Here is a 9570-nt window from a genome sequence, read left to right as displayed (position 1 = left end):
CCTGGTAAGTCTGTTGGCCCTTACTCACGTCAGTCCCCGAGGCATTAATTCTCATATGAGCACCTTCTGTGTCTGCTGCAAAACAGCGATGATTTCTAGACTACACAATGTGGGAGCTGAAGGAGGCTTGTGAACAATAGCTGAGGCTCTATCTATACCTAATCATTTCAAGTTATTTTAGAGAGGGCCTGTCTATAGCACTAGATTTTTTCAAGGTTACTAAAAGAAAGTCAACGGCCATGCTACCCTGAACAAGCCTGATCCTATCTGATCTTGGAAGCTAACTAAGCAGGGGCGGACCTGGTTAGTACTTGGATGGGCGACCACCTAGGAAGACCAGGTGCTGTAGGCGTAAAAAAATAAAAAAAAGAATAAGGGATTGTAAACTGACAAGATCCTTGCAATCTGTGAGGTCAAACAAGGGTTGCCTTGCCTAAAAAAAAAAAAAAAATAGCAATTGAGGTATATCTTAAATTTCTTTCGCTTCCATTTATTTTATAACTTTCTAATCTTAAAATGGGGGGAGGCAGGGAACCAGAATACCTATATTTGGCTACTTTATAGCCTCGCCTCTTTTTTCTTAGTTACATAGTTACATAAAGTGTTTTCTTTTCCTTTCCACATGAGCAAAACTTTCCTTATATTATTTCATTCTTCTTCATGAAGTATTTTTTTGCTTTTGATCCCTTGCAGTAGATAGTATTTGAATGGCTTTAGAGGGATCTGATTTGTCTGACATAGGAATGAAATATAATATGTATGATATTGATTTTCTTTCCAACTTTTATCAGAAAATCTTAACAAGAAAATGAATAGGTGGAGATATTTTTTAAACTTTTAAGATTGCCATTTTCAGGCTCTATTCTTATTTTTTGCCAGAGATAATATAAAATTTCATTTACTAACCTAAGGATAAGTATGAGCTCAATGGCTAGATATTTAGAATATAAGTAAAAGCTTGCATACTTAAATAATTCTCATTTCTATACAAGGTAATTATTCATTTTAGAGATTCATAATTACAGAATCTTGACATTAAAGCTTTGAATATTTTGTATTTCACAAATTAGAGTACTCATACAAAGTTTCTTGTTTGTTCTGTGTATTTTGAACATTTTTAAGCAATAATTAAGCTTATTTTTATAAGTGAGCAAATTTAACCTCTGAAAAAGTGTTTAGTGACTTCATTTCCTCTTCTTCAAACTCTCAGAGGAAAATGGAAATATCGCATGTGAAACACAAGATGAGTCTTCAAAAGAACATTTGCTGCATCAAAAATTCATTATAGGTGCCAGGGTAAATTTGGTACTACATAACTTCCCTGAACTGCTGAAGTATTAAAGATATTTCTTATACATTATCTACAACACAGTTGAAAATAAATTTGGAAAACTATTGTAATCATTATTCATTTTCTCAAGAAAAATAATTGTTTTCTTCCTCATTCCAATTGAATAAGTAAATAGACAAGAAGGGAGAGAGGTAGATGAGGCCCTAGAGAGATACTTGAAGGTATAAATATCAGCCTTTTTGAGAAATGACATTTGCTTAAATTCCCATCAACCTCAACTTTTTTCATAAAATAATTTTAAATCAGATTATTATATTATATGACATAAGGTATAAAAAGGCAGATATATGAACATATTTTCTTAATCTACTATATTAAAAGTATTTATTATAAAAATCGCAATTACAATTATCTTGTTTTATTTTTTAAATTTATCTATCCTCAAGAAAGATAACAATGTTTCAGGAGAATTGGAAAATAACATGGCATATTTGTTTTTTTTTAGAATGTGTATCATCATACAGGTAACCATTTTTTTTCTCAAAGATAAAGTATATTTTTAGAACTCATGTCTTTAACCTGAAATCTTAGAATCAAGTTCATAACAGAGCAGTAAAAATAAAGCAGAATCACAAAGAAATAATTCTAAGATATTCTAATCATGTAAAATGTAAAATATTTAGTATAAATACATAGATAAATGCATATACAGTATTATAATATGCAGCTATTGCTTATATTGCTCTATAAATCATGCACAATATATTTATACATAATATAAGGCTACTTTCAAAATGTTTGACCTTAAACTCTATACTTTCTGTAAAAAATCTACTTTAATTCAACAAATATCTAAAGCTTATAATTTTCATTGCACCAGTTCTACATACAACACATACTGAATACAGAGAGAATGCAGATTAATAAGTCATAGTCTCTGCTTTCAAAGAATTTAAGATCCCCAAATGAAGCCCTAAAATATTTTCAGAAAATCATTACTTATGGATAAAGTAATTAACAATCTTTTTTTCTGGGGAATATTGGAGTAGAGCATATTGGAGAAGATGGATATTGAAATGGGTAATGAAGTGTGGATAATCTTTTTACCAGGAACTAAAAGTCTGAGAGTGGCATTCTGAGAGATGATTACTATAAGAAGAGATATAGAAGCCATAAAATGAAATACACACACACACACACACACACACACACACACACAACTGGATATAGGAAACATTGGGCTGTATTGTTTCAAAATTACCTAGCAAAATGGGCTAAAATGGTAGAAATGAACAATTTGTTATTTTTAGGATCTAGTTCCCACCACTATTTCCCATTTAAGAGTAGTCCTAATTTTAAAGTTAATACATCAGAACACTTTAAGTGCCTGAATTTAAAATGTATGCCTAATTTGATAGAAAACAGGGAGTCATAGACATATATATATATATATGTGTGTGTGTGTGTGTGTGTGTGTGTGTGTGTGTGTGTGTGTGTATATATATATATATATGTACATCTTTTTAATCCAAAGATATTTAGAGTTCTTTGTGAGAATTTAGAAGGTACTTGGGGTGGTCCATATTATCTGTACAGAGAGGTCTAAAGTGGTGAATTCCTTTTCCATCAATAATTTCCTTGTAGAAAGAAACTTTTCAAACTCATCCCATCTCTCTTCAATTACTCTTTTCAAAAGCAGCCTACATTATTTTTCCCCTTTTGAATCTAGAGGGCAAGGTGTTAGAATCAGATAAGTGAATGGAACCAAATTGAAACTGAGGTCAATTTGACAAATATAAAATAAACTGAAAATTTTAAGTGAAAAAAGGTGAGAACTACTTATAGAACGCAAAATATCGGAGAAGACAGGAGACCAGCACCACGGCACCCTCGTATTTTATACCTACTCTTTCCTGTCCTGATATTTTTGCCAAACAGAAATGCTTCAATAAACTTTAAAATGTATTCTCCCAATACATTCCTAGGCTAGACAATTAATTGAGAATTGTATCTCTAAAGGGAAACCGAGGCAGTTATAAACATGGAAAGCACAGGCAGGTTAGAAGGCTAAGTTCCCTAGGCCTAGGCTCAGGTTTGGAACAAGGCATTCTTATTAATCAGGGCCTTGGAGTTTAACATAGGGCAAATTAAGATTATAGAATGTGTCAGTCCAATTCATTGTACCAACACAGTGAAGCAAAGGAACCTTAGTACTCGGAGATCATGTGTGCTTCTTGGTGGAGTGTTGCTTAGAATAAAGGATATTTTAGAGAAACAAAAACATATTATAATTCTAAGACTTTAAATTCCAACGGGTAGAGTAATTATACAATTTTTCATTCACACTGGTACACTCCGAATTAAAAATAGTTCAAAATATAATAAAGAGGCATTGCTTGATCAACAACACGCGCAAACAAGAAATTCGAGAGAGATGGTGACTCCACCGAAATGGGTTTATCATGGGCCTCATAGATTGAAGGTGATAAAGCTACTGTCCAGTGTTTGGGTATTGCTTGGGAACACAGGAACCACAGGTGGTAAGGCTCAGAGAGGGCATTTTTATCAGCCTCAGCATCCCCAGAATTTTCTGTGTTGATTCTGGAGCTCGTGAACTGCTTGTGACCCATCACTCCCTGCCAGCCCAGCTGCCAGGCATCACCGCCTTGGATGCCCTCCCACAGAGCAAGTGGCTTTATTGAACCACTCATATCAATAATAAATATTACTGTTCCAATACTAACAATGACATAAGTTAACATAAGTTAGACCATCAACCTCTTCTCACATTTCAAACAATCAATCATATTTAAATAGATTGTACATATAGATAATCAATAGAGCCCATTAGAGGGCATATTTTTTCAATGTGTTTATGTTCTTTATGTCAGTTTTCGGAAAAATACTTTTTAAAGTTATATTTTGCTTTGTTTATTTCCTTACAACTAATGATTCTAGAGCCTTTGTCAATTTTTGGTATAACAAAGGAACTCAATAAATATAATTGACCAAGTGAAAATGACTAAATATTGTTTAAATCACTAATGTTTGCCAACTTTTGGGGGAAATTGGCCTTTTTTAGTCATTCCATAATAAAAGTCTAATGAATTAAACAATGGAAAAATTCAGGAAATCTGTTAGAATATCTCAAAGCCATGAATAATTAGCTTTTTTTTTTTTTGGATTTTATACATAATTTTTTAACCACTGAAGTAATTTTTAACCATTTATACTTAGGACATTTTTTTCCAATCACTGACAAACCAGTACTTAGAGCTTGATAAAATTTAAGATGTTATTTTACATCAATTTTTTAAATACACTATCACTAATATATCACTTATGAATGTTGTAATAAAAACTGAGAAAATAAAGCCTTATTTCTTGTCAATGTTTACATAAATGCAACATTCAGGAAACGACATTAATCCTTTGGGAAAAAGATCAGGGTGTTCCCATTTTAGTAGTGCCATTAATTTATTTGAATGAAAGCATCATTTTACAGGGGAACAATAAGATATGTATGTACTTTACCAGTGTGCAGCTCATTTGCTGGTGTTTTCATCTAAGTACAAATATCCCCCACTTTTTGTAAGTTCATGTTACATTACTTTACTTTTACTATAAAAGACCGATGTCAGCACAAGATTTTGATAACTGAAAGAAACCAAGAGGATTTTCACTTTTATTTAAAAAAAAAAAAAGGTAAAAAGTGAAAACAGTATTCAGGCTTTGTTTGTCATCTTTATAGAGGCAGCAGCACCCAGAGCAGAGACAGTGATCCTGCCAGACTCCTTCCCCCCAAAATACACTTAGCTTCTCAGCATCAGGCAACCATGGCTTTGAACTGTGTCTGTAAACATGTGTGCTTTATCTCAGTTTATCTTATGCATCCATTAGCAAGATGTGTCTTAAGGTACCAGAATAGCCTAAGAGAGGATGTGAGGGTGTTATGCTTAGCATAAAACTGGATATAACTAAGCATTTGGATTGCGGTGAAGGAAAAGACATTATACGTGTGTTGAACTTGTTTGTTTCCATCATTTATGTTTACACACAGAAAGACTCTTGAAAGCTGCCAAAGTTACTATGGTTCTGCTAGTAGCATAGTGGTCTTCTTTAGTCAGCATCTAGTAATGGATAAAATGAAAAGTCTCTCGCTTGAGTGGATTGATGGGTACAAATCATGGTATTTTGTTAAGTAATCTTATACTTAAGGAGAAATCGGTCTTTTCAATAAGTGCAACAACACTGTTCATACATTATTTCTACTGTATCCAGGCTGTATATTTACTATATCATTTCTGTTTTACTATATGTTAGTGTTATTTTAGTTTTTTTGTGTTATTTGGTATGATTTGGTAAATTACTTTCTGAGAATGATGAAAAATGCTTCCATATAAATTAATGGTGATTGCTTCTTCACTTTATGTCATTTTGGCTTATGAAAGGTTTCATAGGAACATTCTACTTTTGGATAGCAGGGAAAATCTGTATATGATTGATATTAATGAACAATAGAAATTAGGAGAAAAAAGAGGAATAATAACAAGCACTTATATGCCTCTATTAGGTGCTTTGCACTGTTTTAAGATCTTTGTGTACATTATTAACTCATTAATCTTTACAGTAACCATAAGAAATGGGTGCTATAATTATCTTCACTTATAGATGAGAGAACTGAGACACAGGGGTAGTTAATAAGGGGCAGAGTTGTAATGTAAATCCAAGCAATCTAGCTGTGTGATTAGTAACAGAGGTGAAGAATGATACACAATATAATACACACACATTTGGGAGAGCCAATATCAGGCACACTAATATAGAAACAGGCAAAGGTTGTTGAAAATTAAGCTTTCTTGGCAAAATATACTTAAACTGTGTTGGTTCGGTTATCCATAAGTCATGATTATCATTGGTTAATTCACTGAGTATCCCTTGTGTTCCTTTTAGTCCCTTTTGCTTCATGTTTGCCATACCACCTTATTTTTTTTGTGTTTACTGTGTGTGTGCACCTTGTGTGTGTGTGTGTGTGTGTGTGTGTGTGTGTGTGTGTGTGTGTAACGGTGGGGAAGAGAGATGGAGTCTCACAGCCCTCTCTCAGACATGATTCCCTTTGGAAAGTTTGAAAAAAAAAAATGATGGTTTAATGCAATATTTTTCCTGTGATTCTAGGTCTGGGGTATTTGGGGGGATTTTAGGGTTTAGACTGCCACCAAGGAGGCTGCTACTGTTATCATACTGAACAGATGCTGCTGGTTCTTAAGCTCCAGGTATTTCTGTAGAAGCTCTTCTAACTCTTTTAAGAGTTTGCTCAGAAAAGCAAAAGGTAGGATCAGGCTCCTGTAAAGCTGTAAAGTATTTTATCCTGCAAGGTGACAGGTTTCCTCAAGATGAAACTTTCTAAGTCAGAAGTCAGTTCAGAAAGAGTTCTTAATTGTGTCTTTCTAAACTTTGTTTCGTTTACATCAACTTTTAATTCATTTTGTTTAAATAGAATTTTATTGAGGCTGTCAGGAGCAGACTGCATGCTGGGAGTTATATGTAACCAAAAAACATTATCCCAGACTAAGTAACAGCTGGAAAGAAACTATGGGACCTCCCACATATCCCTCACTGAGATCTAGACAATGGGTGAGTTATTAGACAGAGTTACAACAACACCTGCCAAGTAAGTCTTTAAAAAAAAACAACAACAAGAAAACAAACTTATCTTTGAAACATAGAATTGAAATGAGAAGACTTTGGGGGAGCATATTGGCAGTGAAAAAACCATACTTAAGAATATTCTTTTGCTGAATAAAACTTAATATAACAAGAAATTTGATGGGTCATTCATATCATGATAATATAATTAGTTTGGAAATATTTCAATTGACATTAATGTTGCCTTAACCTGTAAACCTGATAACAGCACAAATTAACAACTGGCGATTATCCAATAAGTCCCATAGTATATATGTCACTAACATGTCTCCAAAATTATCTTTTTGTCTTTTCCAAATAATTTATCGTAAACAACCAAAAAAATTACACACACACCTGAGAATATATCCTATTCACAGCTATAAAGACTTTGAGTTTTAAAATGAAGACTTTAATATTTTCAAATTGAAGTGGTCATTTTTGTTTAAAATAGGATATGTTTTCAATAAGAAGACAGAATAGTGTAAATAATGTGGAATAATCTTTTTTTTTAATCATTACTACTACGTGTCACATCATTTATCAAACTGTTGGTGTTCCTCCATCTCAGGTATTTATTAACTAGAAGGAGGTCATTATTAAAATTAACGCAGGTCAAATTCCTAAAATATGCTAAGTGTCACAAATAAAACATAGAAAGAAAGTATTTAAGAAACTTATCATCTAAGGTAATCTTGCCGATATGAAAAAAATTTACTAACTCTTTATTTTTTCCTTCCCACTTAGTAGAAATATTTGTTAGGGAAGTAAATTAATACATTATCTGTAACATGCCCAGCAATTAAGTTTGTCTGGAGTGACTCTTAATAATGGAGAGAATAGATTTTTCAGGGACATAGCAAAATTTAAAATCTGAATCTGTTCCTTTATCTACCTAAGAAATAGGTAATCTCACAGTAAAATAGAGAACATAATATATGGAGAGCATATAATATATTTGAGATTTTGTATGGATTGCCATTTTATAGATGAACATAATAGAAATAATTTCATTTTATATTTTTCTACCTCATGTCAATAGTGAGATCTAGCTACAAATCCCCAGAGAGATTTGAACCATGGTCCTAATCATTTATTTGACTATATAAAAAGTTATTGAAGAAGAAAGATAATTTTTACATTATCTTTCTGTTTTTCTATTTAGTTTTAATTTGGAGAGTTTCTTTACTTTTAAAGGCACATTTAGTGTTTTGAGCTCATGCTTTGTGAAAGCAGATCCTGTTGTATAAATTTCTATTCTGTTGAAATGGATGATTCAGAAAGATGAAGGATGTCAGTGCTTTGAAAGTTATATGATCTTTCCCTTTCGCCTACACAGACAAGAAAGGCTCCCTGGGGGAAAGCTTTGAGATAAGAGAATATAACTTAATAGATAAAAGGGTAAGGGCATTTGAAGTGGATGTCCGATCTTTGAAATAGCCAACAGGAGGCTAGAATGGCTGAGTTTTTGTTGTACAGCTTTCACAAGGACAGGAATGAGCTGTAATTTTCAGTGTATTCATAAAAGTCAGTTGTTTTATGAGCAGTCCATACAAGTTAAAACTTGAAACAAACGTGAAATAATACCAAGAAATAAACCCTTTCAAATTATTTGTGTTATCTCGACTTTAGAGAGTAATTCTTTTCACAAAAATGCGTCCTGAGTAATCTACCGAATGCTGAACTTGTTAGAGAGTAGCGACACAAAAGTGACAGGTCTTAAGTCACAGTTTTACTGTTCGAATCTCCAGGAGCTCAGATTTCAAAATTTTGAAAATATTTTCTAACAGCAGACTCTTTAAAAACATCTTTCACAGTACAGCTCACAGTTGGCTCCAAGAGGATTAACTGCTCAAGAGTAGCCAGTTTTTCTTAACCCTAATTAACAAACTTTTATTTGGACTCTTAAGAGGCTCCTTGATTTTGGTTTGGTAGGTCCTTAGAATCAGCACTTTGCCCTTGCAAGATTACACAGATGACCCTGGAAGCAAAATGGCTAAGAAGCAGTCCCACATCAGTGAAAGGCTTCTCAGTTTCCAGCCCACGTACTTCCAGAGTTCCTCTCCCACAGATCCAACTGTTTAATCCACATCCTCAAATCACTCAGCTCTGACTCTATATGCGTATTTCAAAACTAAAACTAAACGTGTCCTCATCTTTTAAATATTTACTTGTTTTCTTCTTTCTTCCATATTTTAATCAAAAGCAACCATCCACCAGGGGTTCAAATCTGAATCTTAGAATTCATCCGAGCCTTTGTTATATCTGAAATTCCCCTAATCCTGTGAACAAATAGTCAAAAATCTCTCTCCAGTCCAAGTACTTCTTTCCTTTTCTAGGCTGCTACATGAGTCCAAGGCCCGATCATTTCCAGCCTGTATTAAACTTCTTATATCTAACTTCCAGGAATGCACCAGATCCCCAAACCCCATATACGCACAACCTTCTCCATTAATTCAGCCTTCAAAATGGGGCTATCTTGATGTTTTAAACATAAATAGAAATTGTTCATATATCCGTTTAAATTATTTTATAACTTCTTTTTACACTTAGAAATATGTAAACTTTATGAAGACAGGGAGCATATTTCAATA

At 33.2% G+C, this 9570-nt stretch overlaps 1 pseudogene; it reads left to right on the top strand.

Moving 5' to 3' along the window:
• The first annotated feature begins 229 nt into the window (after positions 1–229).
• On the top strand, positions 230–352 carry LOC112485682 (annotated as a pseudogene).
• Positions 353–9570: the final 9218 nt, after the last annotated feature.

The sequence above is a fragment of the Pteropus alecto genome, unplaced genomic scaffold (assembly GCF_000325575.1).
Source record: "Pteropus alecto unplaced genomic scaffold, ASM32557v1 scaffold5, whole genome shotgun sequence".
Taxonomy (NCBI): Eukaryota; Metazoa; Chordata; class Mammalia; order Chiroptera; family Pteropodidae; genus Pteropus; species Pteropus alecto.
This window is presented reverse-complemented; position numbering and strand designations above follow the sequence as displayed.